The following is a 25,616-nucleotide window of genomic DNA, read 5'->3' as shown; positions in this document are numbered from 1 at the left end:
TTTGTAACAGATGCGCAGCTTGTGCTTCTTGTGGGCCTTCCAACAATTGGAGCAGATGCAGTCTCTGACTCTGTGGTGGGCCTTTGGATCCCTTTCCATTGCTGCAAAGCCTCATCTGGCCTCAATGAGAGAATGTGCTTAGTTTGCTGGGACTAGATGTTCCAGGGTCGAGTAGTACCCTAGTAGGGGATTTGTAAGGGCTGGACTAGGAGGAGCTGAGATTGGTATAAAAAGTGAATAAATAAAAAGTTAATGGAGGAAAAATAAAGTTCATGAACAAAACGAAAGGGAAGGGGAGAGAGAGAGAGAGAGAGAGAGAGAGAGAGAGAGAGAGAGAGAGAATATTTAGTGATTTCCTATTGGTTGTGGTGATAAGAAAATAATGTGCACCAATAGAACCGATGCTTTACCTGTGATGGATGGGTTTTCCAAAGCAAGATTAGCAAAGTCTGTCATTCTTTTTTTTTTTTATTAACTTGAGTATTTCTTATATACATTTCGAGTGTTATTCCCTTTCCCAGTTTCCGGGCAAACATCCCCCTCCCCCCTCCCCTTCCTTATGGGTGTTCCCCTCCCAACCCTCCCCCCATTGCCGCCCTCCCCCCATAGACTAGTTCACTGGGGGTTCAGTCTTAGCAGGACCCAGGGCTTCCCCTTCCACTGGTGCTCTTACTAGGATATTCATTGCTACCTATGGGGTCAGAGTCCAGGGTCAGTCCATGTATATATAGTCTTTAGGTAGTGGCTTAGTCCCTGGAAGCTCTGGTTGCTTGGCATTGTTGTACTTTTGGGGTCTCGAGCCCCTTCAAGCTCTTCCAGTTCTTTCTCTGATTCCTTCAACGGGGGACCTATTCTCAGTTCAGTGGTTTGCTGCTGGCATTCGCCTCTGTATTTGCTGTATTCTGGCTGTGTCTCTCAGGAGCGATCTACATCCGGCTCCTGTCAGTCTGCACTTCTTTGCTTCATCCATCTTGTCTAATTGGGTGGCTGTATATGTATGGGCCACATGTGGGGCAGGCTCTGAATGGGTGTTCCTTCAGTCTCTGTTTTAATCTTTGCCTCTCCCTTCCCTGCCAAGGGTATTCTTTTTCCTCATTTAAAGAAGGAGTGAAGCATTCACATTTTGATCATCCGTCTTGAGTTTCGTTTGTTCTAGGGATCTAGGGTAATTCAAGCATTTGGGCTAATAGCCACTTATCAATGAGTGCATACCATGTATGTCTTTCTGTGATTGGGTTAGCTCACTCAGGATGATATTTTCCAGTTCCAACCATTTGCCTACGAATTTCATAAACTCGTTGTTTTTGATAGCTGAGTAATATTCCATTGTGTAGATGTACCACATTTTCTGTATCCATTCCTCTGTTGAAGGGCATCTGGGTTCTTTCCAGCTTCTGGCTATTATAAATAAGGCTGCGATGAACATAGTGGAGCACGTGTCTCTTTTATATGTTGAGGCATCTTTTGGGTATATGCCCAAGAGAGGTATAGCTGGATCCTCAGGCAGTTCAATGTCCAATTTTCTGAGGAACCTCCAGACTGATTTCCAGAATGGTTTTACCAGTCTGCAATCCCACCAACAATGGAGGAGTGTTCCTCTTTCTCCACGTCCTCGCCATTCTATCGCTTCTGTTCCCTTGCTTTACCTCATTCTTCTGGGATTTCTTACTTACCTCAACATTGATAATTTTGAACGGCTTTCACTGTTTCCCTCTTGGCAGTGGTTGGATTGTACTACATGATGTCTTCTGCCATGATGCATCCATGAGTTTCCCCAGTCAAGTTGTACAGGTGTCTGACCATGTTAAGTGAAACGTGTAAATCTCACTTCTGCTTATGCCCTTTTATCTCACCCATTTCAAAGAACCTTTGGCCTGAGCATTGAGATATGGATTTCTAAGACACATGAGAGGGACAAGCCTGTGGGCCTCTGTACAGGTTATGAGAAGTATTAAACAAGGTTAAAATAAATATAATGTGTTCGTATTCTTAAGAGTCCTTCTGATGGGTTTTTCCACTGTAAATAAGCAAAAATGATGAGAGATGGGCTGATTTGATTCCTGAATTCACAGCTCATGGAAGCTCTGCCTTGCTGTTCCAGTTGCTCTGTGCAAAAAAAAAAAAAAGCACTATCAAGCAGCCAACTGAACCACCCTTATAATAGCGCTGCCAGTTTTGAGCAGGCTTGATTGTGGCCTGGCCAGCAAGTGTTTCAAGTAGCTTTTGAGGACTTTGCCAGGAACCTTTTACTTCAGACTAAACGGAGGCATATGGACTGTTGTAAACTGGTGCAAAAGAGACAATGGATGCTTGATGGAAATGTAATCCTTTGTTGGCATGAAAGGCTGCTGAGATTGGTGTAAACACTCCTTTTACAACTACAGAAGCAGGTTGTTCAGCTCACTCAGTGAGCCAGCCAGGAGACACCCTCCTGTACTGCCTCCCCTAGTTTGCAATGTTAGACTAGGAAGACAGCTTTTATAAGTGGCATTTTGTTGGCTATTTTTGATATTTATCATTAGTACACTTGGTAACATGAAGAAATGGACATAACATTGAGAGCCACAGAAGAAACACCGTGACATGAACAAGAAGAACTAGGGAGTGAGCAGAGAACTAGAGATTCAGAACAGAAGACTTTAAATAGCCAAGGAAGAAAATCTACAGGTCCCGAGCACCGAATGTGTTCCAAAGAGTTGTCTTACCTAAAAAAGTAGGTGCAAAGGATCTCAGTTAACACTGGCCACTATGACGAGCTAAGGAATCCTGAAACATAGGCTCGGAAGCCTCAGTGCTATTCACTGCCAGGAGCTGAAGAATCCAGAGTTCCTAGACCACACAGGAGCTGGAGCACTTGTAGAGTTAGGGTCCTAGAATCTTAAGGACACAGAAGAGCTGGAACACTAGGATAAACCATTTGTGGCTGCTCTTGTTTGTCAGCTCTATCTGCTTTGCCTTGACAGGTGGCAAGGAATATAAACTCTGCCAGAGACCTGCTCTTCTTCTTCTGCCAATGATTGCCATCCCAGTTTAAAAAAAAAAAAGGGCCCTACCAGATGACAGGTAACACCTTCCATCATAATATGAACAAAACTGTCAAGTGGAAGAAGAAATTTGCATTTGCACTCTTCCTATTTTTCTTTCCTTTAATGATCTGTCTTCCTATCTTTCTGAAAATGTTTCCATAGTAGAATTTTTAAAGATCGGCATGTCATTGTCATTTATGTGTCTATTTCTGTGTGCATGAGCACATGTGAGTACAGTTCGTGAGGTCTAGAAGAGGGTGTCAGATCCCCTGGAATTGGAGTTAAAGGTTACTGGGAACTACCTGACCTGGGTGCTGCGATCTGAGCTCCAGTCCTCTAGAAGAGCAGTATATGCTAGTAACTGCCGAGCGGTCTCTCTAGCCCTCTGTAGTAGATTGTGAGGGTTAATCATACTCCAGTAAATGTTTTCAGCTCTGTTTAGTTTGTTTGCATCTGTAAGTGTCTTGTCCTTCAGAAATCTATTTAAGCAGACATGAAATTAATAGTTAAGAACTTATTTATTTTAGCACTTAAAAATGTGTGGTACATCCTTTGAGAGTAAATATTTTCCAATGAAAGCACATTACCATTCAGTTTGGTACAGTATTTTATACACATGCATGATGAATAATGGCATATAATCATATTTTCATTTTTCTTTATTTTAGGGGTGGTAATATGTATATTAAATTTCATATGTATGCACAGGGGAGGCCATCCTTGCAACAGGCTCTAACAGTCCCAACCCAGAGATGATGTCAGTGAGTTTCCAAGTCCATTTAAGACAACAGTGGCTGGCTGCTGCCCTTGGTCATAGATTTCCTCCTCTTTGCTGGTGGGGGCCTGGTGGAACTGTGGTGAGCCGCGGTGGGAACAGAGGGTCCCTTGGGGCAGCATCTTCTTTCAAGGAAGCAGCTCCCTTAGCAGGCTGCTCTGATAACTGTGGCTTTACTTTCTCTCTATTTTTGGCTTTCCTAGGGGACTTAGGCCTTGGGGTGGCACTGATTTCAGAGGGAGTCTGCATAGCAGGTGTCCCCAGGTCCCCGACCTTGGGAGGAGGGGCACTCTGCTTGGTTCCCTGCTGCTTCAGCTTTCCAGCCCTCTTCTGTTTCACTTTGGCTTTCCCATCAGACAGACTGCTTTCCGGAAGCCTGGCAGACACTTGGACATTTGGGACAGAAGGTTCAGTGGGCAAGCCTGGCCCTTTGGAAATGCCATTCATCTTCTGGAAGGGCTTCTTGGAATGTTGCTGCTTTGCCTTTGCAGCACTGTGGGCTTTCTTGGTGGGCTGACTACTCTTCTCAGACTTTGGGGTGACCTGACCCTTCAGGTCAGGTTCTGTAGGAGTAGCTGCTGCCGAGTTTCCTGAGTGGGGCTGGGGAATAGAATTGGAAAACTTCTTGAACTTGGCTATAAAGAAACCATCCATATTGTGAGTGTGAGGGTAGAAGCGTTGGGTGACCCACAGAGTGGGGTGAAAGCACCTTTCTCAGAAGCGGGTAAAACCTACCTGCCCGAAGTCCAGGCCGGTGGGCACCAGCCGCACATTCCTCTTCTTCAAGGCATAGTCCACCACCCACTCGTTCTCTTCCACCGTAATGGAACCACGTAGCCTCCGGCCTTGGAGGCAGAGTTGACTGAGTCTATAGCACTGAGCAGCAATTCCTTCTGAAGGAGGGCACAGCGCTGGATGTCCTCATCCTTGTTCGTCTTCACAGCAGGGTCTTTGGAGACGACTCCTGTGCCACTACAAGGAGCACTCCAGAAGCACTCGATCAAAGCCCCCCACCACCTTGGGGAACTGGCGCCCATCATAGTGGCTGATAATGGTGTTGGTGACTCCCAAACGGTGCAGGTTGCCCACGACACTCTTGAGCCACTCTGCATTGGCGTCATTGGCAAGGATCACACCCGTGTTCTTCATCAGCTGAGCTATGTAGCTGGTCTTCCCTCCAGGAGCACAACACATGTCCAAGATCCGCTCATGCTCCTGAGGTGCCAAGGCCATGACAGGCAGCATACTCGAAGCTCCCTGCAGCATATAGTGTCCAGCTAGGTACTCAGGAGTAGCACCAATAGGCACTGAAGTATCATATACCACAAGTCCAGACTTTGACCACTTTCCCAATGGATCCAGATTAACCCCACGATTGATCAGAGCCTGAGCAAGGTCTTGGCGATGGGTTTTCAAGGTGTTGGTCCGAAGGGTGATTGGTCAGGGCACCTCATTAGCTTCGAAGAACTCTTATCAACTCAGACAGCGGGAACAGCTCCATGAGCTTGCTCAACAGGAAGTCTCCATAAGAATAATAGGTGGCCAGATCCTTCTGAAGCCGACTCAGATACTCAGTTCGAGACTGGCCTTCTTCTCGCTGAGCCCCAAAATCCCGAAGCACTCCTACTGTATCCTGGATGCGCTTGTGAACTCGCTGCAGGTCTGGAGCCTGGGCATCCTGGTCTATCTCTCCAGCAGGAAGCAGCACAAAAGCTTCCTCGTCTTCCACATTAATCTGCAAATCCCCCTCTGCTTTGTCAGTCTTTCTGGGGTGGGACTCAGGGGTAACACCTTCATCTTCATTTTCATCAGTGTCCTCCTCACTCCACTGGGCCCCATCTGTGGGGTCCCAGGCCTTCTGCTTCAGAGCAGCTCTTTCAATAGGCAACAACTTTTCCTCCTCATCCTCCAAGTCAGCTCCATAGTCGTCCACCATATCTTCACTACTGCCCTCAAAGCCCTAAAGTTCCCCCTGGGTCACCACACCTTCTTCCTCAGAGTCTTCCTCTTTGTCCCCATCACTGTTTTGAATTGGTGCTGGGCGCTTCTTACCTCGAACCTAGACTGCTCCTTTGGGTAACTCTCCAGGCAATGTTTTGATCCCAGGAGACTTATTTGGCTTAGGGACTTCAACAGACCCTGACCTCCTCTTGGCCGCCCCCTTCTGAACACGACTGGACAGCTCTTGAAATTCTCATCGCCAGCTGCAGGCAAAAATCTGATCAGTTCGGTCTCTGCACCCTTCTGCTTTCGAGCCTTTCGGCCGGGCCCACGCTTCTTCTTCATAGGATCCAACTTGCGCCCCATGATAACTGAAGGCTCGGCTTGCCTAGGACTGGTTCCGGCAGACCCAGTGCCTCCAGCCAAGGCCCTCTCCACGTGCGCTTGGGGAAGAGTTCAGAGGCAGCCCATATCTTCATTTTTCTTACTAAAAGATTTATATTTTTTTTCATTTCAGAAGCTTATGATGATCTTAGCATGCATTTCTTTTGATTTATCTATCAAAATATCATTCCACTTCTTGATTACATATATGCCTTGCATAAATTTGAGATATTTCAATTAATGGCTCTCTCAAATATTGTTTTACCTTTTTCTCCTCTCTTTCTGGAACTTAGAAGAGACATGTTATCTCCTGTAAACCCCTAGGAAACCCTTTATACCTGTTTTATCTCTATTTTAAGATTGGGCAATTTCTTTTCATTTTATGCAAGCTCTGTCTTCTATCATGATCATTCTACCAAGTTTTTACTTAATTTCAATTATTATTAATTTTTCAGTTTTATAATTTCATTTTTAGCTGCCAATATTGCCCAGTGGATAGGGAAACTTGCCCCAAAGTCTGATGGGCTAGGATCCATCTCCACGAACCACATGTTGAGAACCAATTCCTATAAGTTGTACTCTGACCTCTACAAGTATACTGTCACTTTTACACATATGTGTGTGCACAGGCATGGGCACACTCCCGCATGCACACACACACCAGCTAAATAAAGGTTAAAAGGTTTTAGTTCTTTTTAAATATGTTTATTTTTTATATTTATTTTACTCTTTAAATTTTTAAAAAAGATTTATTTATTTTTATTTTCTGTGTATGGTTGTTTTGCCTGTATGTATGTCTGTGTACCACAGGCATGTCTGGTGCTTAAAGGTCATAAGAAGACTTCAGATTCCCTGTAATTGGAGTTACAGACAGTTTTAAGTCATCATTTGGGTGCTGGGAACTGAACTGATGCGCTCTGGAAGAGCACTCAGTACTCTTAACCTCTGAGCCATCCCTCTAGCCCAGTGTTTTCTTTTAAAAATTATTTTATTGTATTATTTAGTCCTATTACTTATTATTGTTGTTGTTATGTTAGAATATAGGCATGCTGTAATGCACAGGTTTATTCACTCTGTGTGAACTTACTTAACTTTCTCTTTACAGTGTGTACTTTTAACAAAGAGGGAGCGGAAGTAGGGATAAATAACACTGAGAATGCTTGAAAAGGCTCAATCCTTCCCCTGTCCCTTCCTCAGGACTCCCAGAGCTCCTCCTAATATTTGGCTGTGGGTCCCTGCATGTATTTCCACCAACTGCTGGATGAAGCCTCTCAGAAGGTAGTTATGCTAGATTCCTGTCTTAAAGTATAGCAGAGTATCAATAATAGTGTCAGTGGTTGGCTCTCTCCGATGGGGTGGGTCTCAAGCTGGGGCAGTCATTGGTTGACTGTTCCTTCAGTCTCTGCTCCACCTTTATCCATGGGCATCTTTTAGGCAGGACACATTTTGAGTCAAAGTTTTTCTGAGTAAGCCTAGAACTTTATAAACTTCCTAATAGATGTATATTAAAAATAGTCTAATTGGAATTGCTCTACATGGGGGAGTAGATAATGTTCCTTCTAGAAATTCTAGAAAATTCTTAAAGAAAAAGACCAGTCCCAGGGATTGGGACACCTCCATTGGAGTTGTTGGTCACATAGGTCCCAAAATATAGGGTCAGAATTTAAGGGTAAGACTCCATTGCTGAAGATTCCACACTATCTGGTCACAGGACTGGGAGAAATCAAGCTGGTACTGAACTGGAAGCCTCCTTCCTAAATGACCAGCTTCCATAATACTGCAGTAGCTAGGAAGGCTTCGAAGAGAGAAAATGTGCAGTCTTGCCTTGCTATGAACCCTGTGAAAATCACCTAGCAAGTTATGCTCAATGATTCAATACTAGCACAAATATCTTGGGGAGAAACAGGAGCCATCTGATTGGACTTAAGGCCTCCTCCTCCAATAGGTAGGAACTCATGTCTGATGTGAGTAAATCTGCCCAAGAACTCATAGAAAGGTCATAGACCTTAGTGGAGAACATACTATTATAACTTTGCTAAACTGATATACTTTCTAATTGATTTCTAAATACTTATCCTAATATACATAGATCAGTCTAGCTTACTCTCCTCATCAGATCATCAAAATATAGGGAATAAGTGGCTGTGGAAATCTCCTACTCATATGGGACCTTTCTATCATGCCCTCTTCCCCCAGGCTCAAGGAACAATGTAAAACTGTCTTCTGAACATTTTTTATGCTCAACAACATTCTTTTTTGTTGGTTTATTTTGGTATTTTTTAAATTAATCATTCCATTCATTTACCTCTCAAATGATATTTCCCTCCTCCCATTACCCTCCACAAGCCCCCATCCCACTACCTCCCTCTTCTCCATTCCCTTGGCTTCTATGAGGGTGCTCCCCTACCCACCCACCCATGGTCTCCTGCCCCACCCCTCCAGCATCTCCCTAGTTGTGGCATCAAACCACACAAGACACCAAGGGTCTTGTCACTGATGTCAGACAAGGCCATCCTCTGCTACATATGTATCTGGATCCATGGACCCCTCCCTGTACACTCCTTGGTTGGTGGTCTAACCCCTGGGAGCACTGTGTGGTCGGGCTAGCTGATGTTGTTCTTCCTATGGGGTTGCAATTTCCCTCAGCTCCCCCAGTTCTTCTGCCAGCTTCTCCCGCCAGGGTCCCTGAGCTCATTCTGATGGTTGGCTCTAAATATCCACATCTGCATTGGTCAGATGTGGGCTGAACCTCCCAAGGAGCAGCCACACCAGGTTCCTGTCAGCAAGTGCCTCCTGGCAATGGCAACAGTGTCTGGTTTGGTGTTTGCAGGGACAGTGCCCAGATGGTCTTTCCTTCAGTCTCTGCTCCATTTTTTGTCCCTGTTCTTCCATTGGACAGGATAGTTTCTGGGTTAGAAACTTTGAGATGGGTGGGAGGTCCCATCCCTCTACTGGACACCATGCCTATCTACTTGAGGTGATCTATCTCCACTTCTCTGCTAAAAATCATCCCCTATGGGTCCTGGAAGCCTCTTGTATTCCTGGTGTCTGTCACCCTCCAGTGGCTATCCACATTTCCTTATCCCCCCTGGTACCTGATATTGCCCGCTTTATTATCACCCCCTTCTCTCTCCCTCCAAGGTCTCCCACTCCCTACACCTCCCTCTATCATCCTATTCCCTGCTCAAAGCACGATTTAAGCATCCACACCCTGGTCTTCCTTCCATCTAAGCTCTATATGCTCTGTGGGTTGTATCATGGGCATTGTGGGCTTTTGGGCTAATATCCACTTATCAGTGAGTACATACCATGTGTGTTCTTTTGTGATTGGGTTACCTCGCTCAGGATGATATTTTCTAGTTCCATCCATTTGCCTAAGAATTTCATGAAGTTATCTCTGTTGAGGGACTTCTGGGTTTTTTCCAGCTTCTGGCTATTATAACGAGGAAGCTATAAACATAGTGGAGAATGTGTCCTCGTTATATGTTGGAGCATTTTTTGGGTATATGCCCAGTAGTGGTATATCTGGAACTTCAGGCCGAACTATTTCCAATTTTCTGAGGAATCTCCAGACTGATTTCCAGAGTGGTTGTACCAGCTTGAAATCCCACCAACAATGGAGGAGTATTCATTCCTCTTTCTCCACATCCTCGCCAGCATCTGTTGTCACCTGAGTTTTTGATCTTAGCCATTCTCACTGGTGTGAGGTGGAATCTCAGAGTTGTTTTGATTGGCATTTCCCTGATGACTAAGGATGTTGAACATTTCTTTAGGTGCCTCTTGGCCATTCGATATTCCTCAGTTGAGAATTCTTTGTTTAGCTCTGTACCCCATTTTTAATAGGGTTATTTGATTCTCTGGAGTCTAACTTCTTGAGTTCTTTGTATATATTGAATATTAGCCCTCTATGTGTTATAGGGTTGGTACAGATCTTTTCCAAGTCTTTGGTTGCTGTTTTGTCCTAATGACAGTGTCTTTTGCCTTACAGAAACTTTTCAATGTTATGAGGTCCCATTTGTCAATTTGTTTTTATCTTAGAGCATAAACCATTGGTGTTCTGTTCAGGAAAATTTCCCTGTGCCCATGTATTCAAGACACTTCCCCACTTTCTCCTCTGTTAATTTGAGTGTATTTGGTTTTATGTGGAGGTCATTGATCCACTTGGACTTAAGCTTTGTACATGGTGATAAGCATGGATCGATCTGCATTCTTCTACATGCTGACCTCCAGTTGAACCAGCACCATTTGCTGAAAATGCTATCTTTTTTCCATTGGATGGTTTTGGCTCCTTTGTCAAAAATCAAGTGCCCATAGGTATGTGGGTTCATTTCTGGGTCTTCAATTCTATTCCACTGGTCTGTCTGTCTGTCTCTGTACCAATACCATGCAGTTTTTATCACTATTGCTCTGTAATACTGCTTGAGTTCAGGGATAGTGATTCCCCCAGAAGTCCTTTTATTGTTGAGGATAGTTTTAGGTATCCTGGGTTTTTTGTTATTCCAAATGAATTTGAGAATTGCTCTTTTTAACTCTATGAAGAAATTGATGGGTATTGCATTGAATCTGTAGATTGCTTTTGTTAAGATGGCCATTTTTTTACTATATTACTCTTGCCAATCCATGAGCATGGGAGATCCTTCCATCTTCTCAGACCTACTTCAATTTCTTTCTTCAGGGTCTTGAAGTTCTTGATATTTCACTTGCTTGGTTAGAGTCAAGATAATTTATATTATTTGTGACCATTGTGAAGAGTGTTGTTTCCCTAATTTCTTTCTCAGTCCATTTATCCCTTGAGTAGAGGAAGACTAATGCTTTGTTCGAGCAAATTTTCTATCCAGCCATTTTGCTGAAGTTGTTTATCAGCTGTAGGATTTTTGGGGATTGCTTATGAATACTATCATATCATCTGCAAATATCATAACTTGACTTCCTCCTTCCCAATTTGTATCCCTTTGATCTCTTTGTGTAATTGCTGCAGCTAGGACTTCAAGTACTATATTGAATAGGTAGCGAGACAGTATGCAGCCTTGTTTTGTCCCTGATTCTACTGGAATTGCCTCAAGTTTCTCTCCATTTAGTTTGGTGTTGGCTATTGGTTTGCTGTATATTGCTTTTATTATATTTAGGTATGAACATTGAGTTCCTGATCTCTCCAATACTTTTAACATGAAGGGGTGTTGAATTTTGTCAAAGGCTTTCTCAGCATCTAATGAGATAATTACGTGGTTTTTTTTTCTTTGAGTTTGTTTATATAGTGGATTACATGGATGTGGTTTTGTATATTGAACCATCCCTGCTTCCCTGGGATGAAGCCTACTTGATCATGATGAATGATCATTTTAGTGTGTTCTTGGGTTTGGTTTGCAAGAATATTATTGAGCATTTTGCATCAATATTCATAAGGGAAATTGGTCTGAAGTTCTTTCTCGGTTGGGGCATTTTGTGCTTTAGTTATCAGTATAACTATGGTTTCACAGAAAGAATTGTGTAGTGTTCCTTCTGTTTCTATTTTGTGGAATAGTTTGGGAAGTATTGATATCAGGTCTTTGAAGGTCTGACAGAATTCTGCACTAAAACCACGTGATCCTGGGCTTTTTTGTTTGTTTGTTTTTGGTTGGGCGACCTTTTTTTTTTTTACCCAATTGATAAGATATAATTGCCCACTTAAACATACAAAGCCCGGTACCATCCATCCCTTGAAAACATTAATAACAACCTGTAAATACACAGAGCAGAATCTTTACGTCAGCCTCCATTATCTGGCCACGGCTTCTCTCTCTCTCTCTCTCTCTCTCTCTCTCTCTCTCTCTCTCTCTCTCTCTCTCTCTCTCTCTCTCTCTCTCTTCTCCTCTCTGTCCCAGTCTCCTCCTCATCCTTCAAACTTCTCTCCCACCCATCCTTCTTTCTTCTCCAATGACAGGCTTTCACCTATCCTGTACCTGCCCCTCACCTGTACTTTACAAATTCAATGGGGAGAAGGTTATGGTGAAGTCACCTGATCCCTGAGGAGGTGACAAGGCAGCTGTCCTTGGGGCAGTGGAATTAGCACCAAAATACAGATAACTCCCGGGCAAACCCAACATTTCCCCCTTTTTGTCCAGTTAAAAAGCCTTTTCACTTATATATAAATTGAGTACAATTATTACCATTCTTGAATTTATCAAGCATATGATATACTCAACACCCAGTCCATCTTTATATCCATTAAACAGAACATTCAGTTATCTATTCCAGCTTAAGAAAGGCTTAATATCCATATTATAGCTTGGCTAGCTTGTATACTATCTGATAACTATCCAATAAAACATGTATATTTAGAGTTAAACAGTCTGATAGGCTATGAGACTATAATCATCTTCAACCCCGTCAGAAATCTTTGAATTACCAAATATTTATACACATAGGAAGCCTAACACGGCTTCTAGAACTGAGAGGTTGTAGAGACAAATCTCCACTAGCACAGTCCCCCGTTAGCAACATGTGAGCACAAGTCTTCAGCCTTCTGGCCCAAAATCAACTGACAGACTCTTGAAATGCAGATTTTGAAGGGCTGATCACCCTGTCTTGGCAGAGTTTATCAGTCAACTATTCTGCATAATTTGTCCTTTTTTGGATAGTATTAATCTGTAGATGAAACAGATATGACATCTGTCCAGGATTTTCTGGCTTTTAGATTCTCTGTTGGGAGGTCTGGTGTAATTATGATAGGTCTGCTGTTATATGTTACTTGACCTTTTTCCCTTACTGCTTTTAATATTCTTTCTTTGTTTTCTGCATTTGGTGTTTAAACTATTATGTGATGGGAGGAATTTCTTTTCTGGTCCAATCTATTTGGAGTTATGTATGCTTCTTGTATGGGCATCTCTTTTTTTAAGTTAGGGAAGTTTTCTTCTATGATTTTGTTGAAGATATTTACTGGTCCTTTAAGTTGGGAGTCTTCACTCTCTTCTATACCTATTATCCTTAGGTTTGATCTTCTCATTGAGTCCTGGATTTCCTGTATGTTTTGGGTTAGGAGCTTTTTGCATTTTGCATTTTCTTTGACTGTTGTGTCAATATTTTCCATGGTATCTTCTCTCTCTCTCTCTCTCTCTCTCTCTCTCTCTCTCTCTCTCTCTCTCTCTCTCTCTCTCTCTCTCTCTCTCTCTCTCTCTCGTATTATGTTGGTTATGCTTGCGTCTATGACTCCTGATCTCTTTTCTAGCTTTTCTATCTCTAGGATTGTCTCCCTTTGTGTTTTCTTTATTGTTTCTATTTCCACTTTTAGAACCTGGACAGTTTTGTTCAATTCCTTCACCTGTTTGATTGTGTTTTCCTGTAATTCTTTAATGGATTTTTTAATGTTTCCTCTTTATGTTTTATGCTTCTATCTGTTTACCTGTGTTGTCCTATATTTCTTTAAGGGGCTTATTTATGTCCTTCTTGATGTCCTCTATGATCATCATGAGATGTGATTTTTGAGTCCAAATCTTGCTTTTCTGGTGTGTTGGGATATCCAGGACTTGCTATGGTAGGAGAACTGGGCTCTGTTGATGCAAAGTAGTCTTGGTTTCTGTTGCTTAGGTTCCTGTGCTTGCCTCTACCATCTGGTTATCTCTGGTGTTAGTTGGTCTTGCTGTCTCTGACTGGAGCCTGTCATACCTGTGAACCTGTGGTCCAGTGATCCTGGAGAGTCAGAACCATGCTACTGGGGTGTTGGCTGAGTAGGTTGGGATCCAGAGCAGAGCAGAGGCTCTGCTCCAGGTACAGGTGCAAACTGGTTAGAGCACAGGTTTCTGGTGGGCAGGGCATCTGTGTCCCAGGTTCTGGTGGACCCAGTTAAGCTGGGTATTGGGGTGAAGTTGGGGTCTCACCTGTGATACTGGATGTCTCAGAATACTTGGAGAGTCTCGCTGCAACTGGGGTGTGGGCTGAATGGGTTGGGATCCAGAGCTGAGGCTCTGTTCCCAACACAGGTGCCAACAGGAAGGAATGGCTGGTCCTGTCTTCTGGACATTAAAGGAAGTAGCACTCAGGAACTCTCAACAACTACAGTTGCTTACACAACAGCTGTAGAAGATTAATCTATATTATCAGTTAATACTCCACCTTAAGGAATATTCTATTCTTAAGCAAGAGATGTTTTATAAGGTTTTACTTATAGTTAATAAGCTACAAACCATCACTGGCTTCCAGAAAAGAAAAGTAACTCAGAGGTGGGCCCCCTATACAATAATCCTGCTACACCAGACAGCCTCATATGTAGACGAGGAACTGGACTCAGTAGGGTGTGTGTGTGTGTGTGTGTGTGTGTGTGTGTGTGTGTGTGTGTATGTGTCTAAAGTTGAGAGAAAATTGGAAGGTATATGAGATAGGGGGACCCAGGAAGGAGAAGAGGTGGACTTACCCATATCAAATCAAACTAAAGTGGATTCATATAGAATTAAAATAAATTTAAAATACAATAATATGGGCATTATTAAGACACATATACATGTATGTTTAGTGTCTTTTGTCATATGATTCTTTTTTTTTATTAACTTGAGTATTTCTTATATACATTTCGAGTGTTATTCCCTTTCCTGGTTTCCGGGCAAACATCCCCCTAATCCCTCCCCCTCCCCTTCTTTATGGGTGTTCCCCTCCCCATCCTCGCCCCATTGCCGCCCTCCCCCCAACAATCTAGTTCACTGGGGGTTCAATCTTAGCAGGACCCAGGGCTTCCTCTTCCACTGGTGCTCTTACTAGGCTATTCATTGCTGCCTATGAGGTCAGAGTCCAGGGTCAGTCCATGTATAGTCTTTAGGTAGTGGCTTAGTCCCTGGAAGCTCTGGTTGCTTGGCATTGTTGTACATATGGGGTCTCGAGCCCCTTCAGGCTCTTCCAGTTCTTTCTCTGATTCCTTCAACGGGGGTCCTATTCTCAGTTCAGTGGTTTGCTGCTGGCATTCGCCTCTGTATTTGCTGTATTCTGGCTGTGTCTCTCAGGAGCGATCTACATCCGGTTCCTGTCGGCCTGCACTTCTTTGCTTCATCCATCTTGTCTAATTGGGTGGCTGTATATGTATGGGCCACATGTGGGGCAGGCTCTGAATGGGTTTTCCTTCTGTCTCTGTTTTAATCTTTGTCTCTCTATTCCATGCCAAGGGTATTCTTATTCCCCTTTTAAAGAAGGAGTGAAGCATTCACATTTTGATCATCCGTCTTGAGTTTCATTTGTTCTAGGCATCGAGGGTAATTCAAGCATTTGGGCTAATAGCCACTTATCAATGAGTGCATACTATGTGTGTTTTTCTGTGATTGGGTTACCTCACTCAGCATGATATTTTCCATTTCCAACCATTTGCCTACGAATTTCATAAAGTCATTGTTTTTGATAGCTGAGTAATATTCCATTGTGTAGATGTACCACATTTTCTGTATCCATTTCTCTGTTGAAGGGCATCTGGGTTCTTTCCAGCTTCTGGCTATTATAAATAAGGCTGCGATGAACATAGTGAAGCACGTGTCTTTTTTATATGTTGGGGCATCTTTTGGGTATATGCCCAAGAGAGGTATAGCTGGATCCTCAGGCAGTTCAATGTCCAATTTTCTGAGGAACCTCCAGACTGATTTCCAGAATGGTTGTACCAGTATGCAATCCCACCAACAATGGAGGAGTGTTCCTCTTTCTCCGCATCCTCGCCAGCATCTGCTGTCACCTGAGTTTTTGATCTTAGCCATTCTCACTGGTGTGAGGTGAAATCTCAGGGTTGTTTTGATTTGCATTTCCCTTATGACTAAAGATGTTGAACATTTCTTTAGGTGTTTCTCAGCCATTCGGCATTCCTCAGCTGTGAATTCTTTGTTTAGCTCTGAACCCCATTTTTAATAGGGTTATTTGTCTCCCTGCGGTCTAACTTCTTGAGTTCTTTGTATATTTTGGATATAAGGCCTCTATCTGTTGTAGGATTGGTAAAGATCTTTTCCCAATCTGTTGGTTGCCGTTTTGTCCTAACCACAGTGTCCTTTGCCTTACAGAAGATTTGCAGTTTTATGAGATCCCATTTGTCGATTCTTGATCTTAGAGCATAAGCCATTGGTGTTTTGTTCAGGAAATTTTTTACAGTGCCCATGTGTTCCAGATGCTTCCCTAGTTTTTCTTCTATTAGTTTGAGTGTATCTGGTTTGATGTGGAGGTCCTTGATCCACTTGGACTTAAGCTTTGTACAGGGTGATAAGAATGGATTGATCTGCATTCTTCTACATGTTGACCTCCAGTTGAACCAGCACCATTTGCTGAAAATGCTATCTTTTTTCCATTTGATGGTTTTGGCTCCTTTGTCAAAATTCAAGTGCCCATAGGTGTGTGGGTTCCTTTCTGGGTCTTCAATTCTGTTCCATTTATCTATCTGTCTGTCTCTGTACCAATACCATGCAGTCTTTATCACTATTGCTCTGTAATACTGCTTGAGTTCAGGGATAGTGATTTCCCCAGAAGTCCTTTTATTGTTAAGAATAGCTTCAGCTATCCTGGGATTTTTGTTAATCCAGATGAATTTGCAAATTGTTCTGTCTAACCCTCTGAAGAATTGGATTGGTATTTTGATGGGGATTGCATTGAATCTGTAGATCGCTTTTGGTAAAATGGCCATTTTTACTATATTAATCCTGCCAATCCATGAGCATGGGAGATCTTTCCATCTTCTGAGGTCTTCTTCAATTTCTTTCTTCAGAGGCTTGAAGTTCTTATCATACAGATTTTTTACTTGCTTGGTTAAAGTCACACCGAGATATTTTATATTATTTGGGACTATTATGAAGGGTATCATTTCCCTAATTTCTTTCTTGGCTTGTTTCTCTTTTTTGTAGAGGAAGGCTACTGATTTATTTGAGTTAATTTTATACCCAGCCAATTTGCTGAGGGTGTTTATCAGGTTTAGTAGTTCTCTGGTGGAACTTCTGGGATCACTTAAATATACTATCATATCATCTGCAAATAGTGATATTTTGACTTCTTCTTTTCCGATCTGTATCCCCTTGATCTCCTTTTGTTGTCTGATTGCTCTGGCTAGAACTTCAAGAACTATATTGAATAAGTAGGGAGAGAGTGGGCAGCCTTGTCTAGTCCCTGATTTTAGTGGGATTGCTTCAAGTTTCTCTCCATTTAGTTTAATGTTAGCAACTGGTTTGCTGTATATGGCTTTTACTATGTTTAGGTATGGGCCTTGAATTCCAATTCTTTCCAGGACTTTTATCATGAAGGGGTGTTGAATTTTGCCAAATGCTTTCTCAGCATCTAATGAAATGATCATGTGGTTTTGTTCTTTAAGTTTGTTTATATAATGAATTACATTGATGGTTTTCCATATATTAAACCATCCCTGCATGCCTGGGATGAAGCCTACTTGATCATGGTGGATGATTCTTTTGATGTGCTCTTGGATTCGGTTTGCCAGAATTTTATTGAGTATTTTTGCGTCAATATTCATAAGGGAAATTGGTCTGAAGTTCTCTTTCTTTGTTGGGTCTTTGTGTGGTTTAGGTGTAAGAGTAATTGTGGCTTCATAGAAGGAATTCTGTAGTGCTCCATCTGTTTCAATTTTGTGGAATAGTTTGGATAATATTGGTATGAGGTCTTCTATGAAGGTCTGATAGAATTCTGCACTAAACCTATCTGGACCTGGGCTCTTTTTGGTTGGGAGACCTTTAATGACTGCTTCTATTTCCTTAGGAGTTATGGGGTTGTTTAACTGGTTTATCTGTTCCTGATTTAACTTTGGTACCTGGTATCTGTCTAGGAAATTGTCCATTTCCTGTAGATTTTCAAGTTTTGTTGAATATAGGCTTTTATAGTAAGATCTGATGATTTTTTTAATTTCCTCTGAATCTGTAGTTATGTCTCCCTTTTCATTTCTGATTTTGTTACTTTGGACACACTCTCTGTGTTCTCTCATTAGTCTGGCTAAGGGTTTATCTATCTTGTTGATTTTCTCAAAGAACCAACTTTTGGTTCTCTTGATTCTTTCTATGGTCCTTTTTGTTTCTACTTGGTCAGCTCTGAGTTTGATTATTTCCTGCCTTCTACTCCTCCTGGGTGTATTTGCTTCTTTTTGTTCTAGAGCTTTTAGGTGTGCTGTCAAGCTGCTGACATATGCTCTTTCCTGTTTCTTTCTGCAGGCACTCAGCGCTATGAGTTTTCCTCTTAGCACAGCTTTCATTGTGTCCCATAAGTTTGGGTATGTTGTATCTTCATTTTCATTAAATTCTAAAAAGTCTTTAATTTCTTTCTTTATTTCTTCCTTGACCAGGTTATCATTGAGTAGAGCATTGTTCAATTTCCACGTATATGTGGGTATTCTTCCCTTATTGTTATTGAAGACCAGTTTTAGGCCGTGGTGGTCTGATAGTACGCATGGGATTATTTCTATCTTTCTGTACCTGTTGGGGCCCATTTTTTGACCAATTATTTGGTCAATTTCGGAGAAAGTACCATGAGGAGCTGAGAAGAAGGTATATTCTTTTGCTTTAGGATAGAATGTTCTATAAATATCTGTTAAGTCCATGTGGCTCATGACTTCTCTTAGTCTGTCTACGTCTTTGTCTAATTTCTGTTTCCATGATCTGTCCATTGATGAGAGTGGGGTGCTGAAATCTCCTACTATTATTGTGTGAGGTACAATGTGTGTTTTGAGCTTTAGTAAGTTTTCTTTTACGTATGTAGGTGCCCTTGTATTTGGGGCATAGATATTTAGGATTGAGAGTTCATCTTGGTGGATTTTTCCTTTGATGAATATGAAGTGTCCTTCCTTATCTTTTTTGATGACGTTTAATTGAAAATTGATTTTATTTGATATTAGAATGGCTACTCCAGCTTGCTTCTTCTGACCATTTGCTTGGAAAGTTGTTTTCCAGCCTTTCACTCTGAGGTAGTGTCTGTCTTTGTCTCTGAGGTGTGTTTCCTGTAGGCAGCAGAATGCAGGGTCCTAGTTGCATATCCAGTTTGTTAATCTATGTCTTTTTATTGGGGAGTTGAGGCCATTGATGTTGAGAGATATTAAGGAATAGTGATTATTGCTTCCTGTTACATTCATATTTGGATATGAGGTTATGTTTGTGTGCTGTTCTTCTCTTTGTTTTGTTCCCAAGACGATTAGTTTCTTGCTTCTTCTAGGGTATAGCTTGCCTCCTTATGTTGGGCTTTACCATTTATTATCCTTTGTAGTGCTGGATTTGTAGAAAAATATTGTGTAAATTTAGTTTTGTCATGGAATATCTTGGTTTCTCCATCTATGTTACTTGAGAGTTTTGCAGGACACAGTAACCTGGGCTGGCATTTGTGTTCTCTTAGGGTCTGTATGACATCTGTCCAGGATCTTCTGCCTTTCATAGTTCCTGGCGAAAAGTCTGGTGTGATTCTGATAGGTCTGCCTTTATATGTTACTTGACCTTTTTCCCTTACTGCTTTTAATATTCTTTCTTTATTTTGTGCATTTGGTGTTTTGACAATTATGTGACGGGAGGTGTTTCTTTTCTGGTCCAATCTATTTGGAGTTCTGTAGGCTTCTTGTATGTCTATGGGTATCTCTTTTTTTAGGTAAGGGAAGTTTTCTTCTATGATTTTGTTGAAGATATTTACTCGTCCTTTGAGCTGGGAGTCTTCACTCTCTTCTATACCTATTATTCTTAGGTTTGATCTTATCATTGAGTCCTGGATTTCCTGTATGTTTTGGACCAGTAGCTTTTTCCGCTTTACATTATCTTTGACAGTTGAGTCAATGATTTCTATGGAATCTTCTGCTCCTGAGATTCTCTCTTCCATCTCTTGTATTCTGTTGGTGAAGCTTGTATCTACAGCTCCTTGTCTCTTCTTTTGGTTTTCTATATCCAGGGTTGTTTCCATGTGTTCTTTCTTGATTGCTTCTATTTCCATTTAATTCCTTCAACTGTTTGATTGTGTTTTCCTGGAATTCTTTCAGGGATTTTTGTGACTCCTCTCTATGGGCTTCTACTTGTTTATTTATGTTTTCCTGGAATTCTTTCAGGGATTTTTGCGATTCCTCTCTGTAGGCTTCTACTTGTTCTCTAATGGAGTTCTTCTCGTCTTTCTTGAAGTCCTCCAGCATCATGATCAAATATGATTTTGAAATTGGATCTTGCTTTTCTGGTGTGTTTGGATATTCCGTGTTTGCTTTGGTGGGAGAATTGGGCTCCAATGATGCCATGTAGTCTTGGTTTCTGTTGCTTGGGTTCCTGTGCTTGCCTCGCGCCATCAGATTATCTCTAGTGTTACTTTGTTCTGCTATTTCTGACAGTGGCTAGACTGTCCTATAAGCCTTTGTGTCAGGAGTGCTGTAGACCTGTTTTCCTCTCTTTCAGTCAGTTATGGGGACAGAGTGTTCTGCTTTCGGGCGTGTAGTTTTTCCTCTCTACAGGTCTTCAGCTGTTCCTGTGGGCCTGTGTCTTGAGTTCACCAGGCAGGTCACTTGTAGCAGAAAAGTTGGTCTTACCTGTGGGCCCGAGGCTCAAGTTTGCTCGTGGGGTATTGCTTACGAGCTCTCCACGGTGGCAGCAACCAGGAAGATCTGTGCCGCCCTTTCTGGGAGCTTCCGTGCACCAGGATTCCAGATGGCGTTTGGTGTTTTCCTCTGGCGTCAGAGATGTGTGCAGAGTGCAGTCTCTTCTGGTTTCCCAGGCGTGTCTGCCTCTCTGAAGGTTTAGCTCTCCATCCCACAGGATTTGGGTGCAGAGAACTGTTTATCTGGCCTGTTTCCTTCAGGTTCTGGCGGTGTCTCAGGCAGGGGTCCTGCCGCTCCTGGGCCCTCCCCCACGGGAGCCCAGAGGCCTTATACAGTTTCCTCTTGGGCCAGGGATGTGGGCAGGGGTGGGCAGTGTTGGTGGTCTCTTCCGCTCTGCAGCTTCAGGAGTGCCCACCCGTCCAGGCGGTGAGGTCTCTCTCCCACGGGGTCTGGGAGCAGAGAGCTACTGTGGGCCGGGATCCGCCGGTTTGGGACTCCCCTTGTCATATGATTCTATGCATCCTTGGGACACTGCAAGCAGCAAGACAGTTATAAACAGATTTGGTCCCTTCCACCTTGACCCAGAAGTATCAGTAAAAATTCAATTTACTTCTTTCATAACTTTTAAAATTTTTATTATTTTATTATTAGCAACAGAAAAGATGTAAAGACAGAGGAAATCAGACTATACACAGTAAGTTTTATCTTGTCTCCTAAAGACTAGTTTTTTTCTCCACACTCTCAAGCCATTTTCAAGCCTGCTTAAGAATTACAGTGATGTACTCGACACCTCACATGCATACTCAGCCTTTTGTACTTTTGTAATAATGATATTTCCTCTTCATTGAAAATGTAGCCCCATTAAAAAATCGGAGGGATCTCCTTCTGCAAGAGAATACAAAAACTAATTCAGCAAGGAATGTCTATAAACACCATCCCTGAAGAAACTTCTTCCATTATTTTGACTTGCTAAGTTAGGATTCTACCTGATGGCATCCTCCTTAAAATGGCTCTCTATTAATTGTCTGGCCCAGACACATTTCTTTCTTAAAATGAATCATGTGTCTGGATTCTAGCCTAAATTCTGAATGACTTTAGTTCTATGACAGATGACTTGTGCATGTCAGCGAGCCATTGGCTCCCCATAAACACTATGTAGGTTGCTCTGAGGAAATCTTTCTATCCTGTAATATATCAGCCTATTTGTATGGTGGTTCATGAAAGTGAAACAGCACTTGTTAAGGGGGCGGGGACATGGTTACATAGCAAGCCATGATTCACACTTATAAGAGCAAGTAGCTTACTAGAACCATTCCAAATGCTTTTGCTGACACCACTGTCTTATGTCATATGCCTGTGATATACATTCTAAAGTCATAAAGAAAGAGGGGTAAAATCAAATCTACATTATGTACAGGTCTCTTAAACTCTATAACTGTAGAACAACCATTATCAAAAGCTGACCATAGCTATGTTAATGTGACGTTTTCTAGAGGAAGCAATTTTGAAATATGAACATGTTGAAAGGAGTGCCCTTAAAAAAAGAGATGATGGGGGAAAGAGGAAAGGGTTAACAAAGGGAAGGAGCTAGAAGGAAACGAAAATGTGGTATAGAAAGATTTAAAAAATATAAACAAGTTAAAAAAACATTGGAAAGTCAATATGCATTAAATATAACAAAAAGATAATTGGGTTCTGTTGATTTCTGGGTCCCTGCGACATAGATTCTGCATACATTTAACATCTAATAACTGTTGATTTGCACAAACTGACAAGTATGCATATCTTAATTATTATGGTGGCTCAAGTTACATGAAAATCCCTCTAAATTTAAGCCAAGTACACACTATATCTTTAGGAAAGTTTCTAAACAATTAGAAAAAAACAGATAGCATTATTATCACAGCCTTACTTATTTACCCATGTAGTTTAATTTTCATGTCACCCTTTTATTTAGATATCACACATTGCCTGAAATATGCTGTAATGCACATGAATACTGTGACCCTGTACAGTAGCAAGAGACATGATATCAAGTTGTTGGCATTAATAATTTGGTAAAAAAAATATGGGATCTCACAAATCTTCTTGCTAAAATAGTTAATGTAGGTGTTCAAATAGGGCCCCCATGGACTGAGACACATTTTATAACACTTATTTAGATAGAAGGTGCTGATAATCACTACTTCTTCATATAAAAGTGTCATCTGACCTCTTAGCAAATTTAAAATAAGTGACTGTCACTTCACAATGGATTGACATAGATCAATAAAACCCCCATAACAAAAACCATTAAAATAACTGACTAATTAGCAACTGGGTCATATTTTATTGTTAAGTGTTTGACCAACAGTGCATTCGGTGTTTAATAGCTGAGGTTTCCCATGAATGGCCATGGAAATGTGTATTGTTTGTCTTTGAAGTTGAAGACAAATGAGTTGGCACATGAGATGACTTCCTGAAGAGAACACCAATGACTCAGGCTCTAAGATCAACAATTAATAAATGGGACCTCATGAAACTGAAAAGCTTCTATAAGGCAAGGTACTCGGTCAATAGGACAAAGAGGGAGCCTACTGAATGGAAAAGTATATTCACCAACCCTACATCTGACAGAGGGCTAATATCCAAAATGTATAAAGAACTCAAGAAGTTAGACACCAACAAAACAAATAATCCAATTTAAAAATGGGGCACTGAGGGGTGGGGGAGAAAAGGGAGCACTGAGCTAAACAGATAATCCTCAACAGAGCAATCTCGAATGGCCAAGTAGCACCTAAAGAAATGTTTAACGCCATTAGTCATCAGGGAAATGCCAATCAAAACAACCCTGAGATTCCACCTTACATCAGTCAGAATGGCTAAGATCAAAACCTCAGGTGACAGCAGATGCTGGCGAGGATGTGGAGAAAGAGGAACACTCCTCCATTGTTGGTGGGATTGCAGACTGGTACAACCATTCTGGAAATCAGTCTGGAGGTTCCTCAGAAAATGGGACATTGAACTACCTGAGGAGCCAGCTGTACCTCTCTTGGGCATATACCCAAAAGATGCCCCAACATATAACAAAGACACGTGCTCCACTATGTTCATCGCAGCCTTATTTATAATAGCCAGAAACTTGGAACAACCTAGATGTCCCTCAACCGAAGAATGGATACTGAAAATGTGGTATACTTACACAAATGGAGTGTTACTCAGTGTTACAATGACATCATGAAATTTGCAGGCAGATGGATGGAACTAGAAAGCCTCATCCTGAGTGAGGTAACCCTGACCCAGAAAGACAAATATGGTAGGTACTCACTTATAAGTAGATATTAGCCATAAAGTAAAGATAACCAAGATACAATCCACAGACCCAAAGAAGCTAAGTAACAAGGAGGGGAAGAGTTGGTGAGGGAGGAGTGGCACATATACATGTGAATCTCATTGAGAAGGAGAAACAGAATAGACATCGAAGGTGGATGGGGAGAGGGGACTGGATGGGGTTAGAAATGGGAATAGGAACGGGAAGGATCAGGTGTGAGGAGGATGGAGGGAGAGAGACATCTGGATTGGTGGAGCTAGAAACCTAGGGCAATGGAAACTCCTAGGTATCAATGAGGATGACGCTAGACCCCAAGACCCCTATGGAGTCTGAACCAGCCATCTCCCATAACCAGGTAAGATGTCCAATGGAGAGATTGAGACACCAACCCAGCTACCAAACCTACCTAGAGTTTGTCCTGTCTACAAGATGTGTTGGGGTAAGTGTAGAAATTGTGGGAGTAGCCAACCAATGACACTCCAGTTTGAGACCCATGCCATGAAAAGGGCCCTGAGGGTCAGAAGCCAGAGGCTGGCTAGCCCAGGGACCTATGATAGAACCAAACATGACTAGCAAAAAGTCACTGAAATGATCTCTAATGATATTCTGTATAGATCAGTGCCTAGCATAACTGTTATTTGAGAGGCTTCACCCAGCAACTGATGGAAACAGACGCAGAGAGCCGCAGCCAAACATTGGGCAGAGCTGGGAAAATCCTGTAAAAGAGAGGGAGGGAGGATTGTAGAAGCCAGAGTGGTCAAGGACACCACAAGAAAACCCACAGAATCAACTACCCTGAACCAATAGAGGCTCACAGAGACTGATCCACCAACCAGGGATCCTGCATGGAGTGACCTAGAACCTCTGTACATATGTTACGTTGTGTAACATGATCTTTCCATGGGACACATAACAGTTGGAGCAAGAGATATCATTGTACCTGTTGCCTGACTTTGGGACCCTTTTCTCCTACTGGCTTGCCTTGTCTAGCCTTAAATAGAAGAGGACGTGGGCCCTGTCTTACTGCAACTTGATATGCAATGACTAGTTGATATCCCTATTCTGAAGAAAAATGGAGGAATGGGTAGGGGGCAGTGAGGGACTGGGAGACAAGGGGAAACTGCAGTTGGGATATAAAATAAATAAAATTAAAATAATAATAAAAATACAAAACAAGGAGTGGTGGGGACACTTCGGCTAAATATGGTAGCACACAATTGTAACATCACTCAGGAAATTGAAGCAGAAAGATTGTGACTTTGGAGCCAGAATAGGCTAGTAACTAAAACTTTGTTGCAAATTCTACCTAAAGGAAAGGGAGGACACAAGTAAAGGAAACCATTAATAGGGAAAAAGGCACATTAGAAGGGCCAACAAGCAAATGCAACAGAAAGCAACAAAACAAATATGAAAGCCTAGAAGAAAACTAACACATCTCTGGAATCATGAGAAAAATTACAAAGCAATAACTTTGAAGAATGAATGTTCATGCAAAATCCTTAGCAATATATGGCTAAGTGAATTAAATATCACATGTAAGAAGGGTATTTCAGCATGTACAAACATCTGGAGGCTACAGATTTATAAAAAGTGTCTTCTTCAGTTACTCTCTAACTTTTTTGAGATAGGATATCTCCTTAAAGGTGGAGCTCAGTGATTTGACTGGCCCAGCTGTCCAGCATTCTATAGAGACTCTCCTGTTTG

At 42.0% G+C, this 25,616-nt stretch overlaps 1 long non-coding RNA gene and 1 pseudogene across 1 annotated transcript in view; one reads left to right on the top strand and one right to left on the bottom strand.

Moving 5' to 3' along the window:
• Positions 1-25,616, top strand: part of LOC103694470 (uncharacterized) — a 93,061-nt gene that overhangs the window by 9,500 nt on the left and 57,945 nt on the right. The window contains exon 5 of the long non-coding RNA XR_010061509.1: positions 2,964-3,063. This is a non-coding gene — a long non-coding RNA (uncharacterized LOC103694470). The remainder of the gene's footprint in view (positions 1-2,963; positions 3,064-25,616) is intronic.
• Positions 3,775-6,202, bottom strand: Nop2-ps2 (NOP2 nucleolar protein, pseudogene 2; annotated as a pseudogene).

Source organism: Rattus norvegicus, chromosome X, assembly GCF_036323735.1.
Source record: "Rattus norvegicus strain BN/NHsdMcwi chromosome X, GRCr8, whole genome shotgun sequence".
Taxonomy (NCBI): domain Eukaryota; kingdom Metazoa; phylum Chordata; class Mammalia; order Rodentia; family Muridae; genus Rattus; species Rattus norvegicus.
Note: the sequence above shows the minus strand (reverse complement) of the source record. Positions and strands in the feature narration are given on the sequence as shown.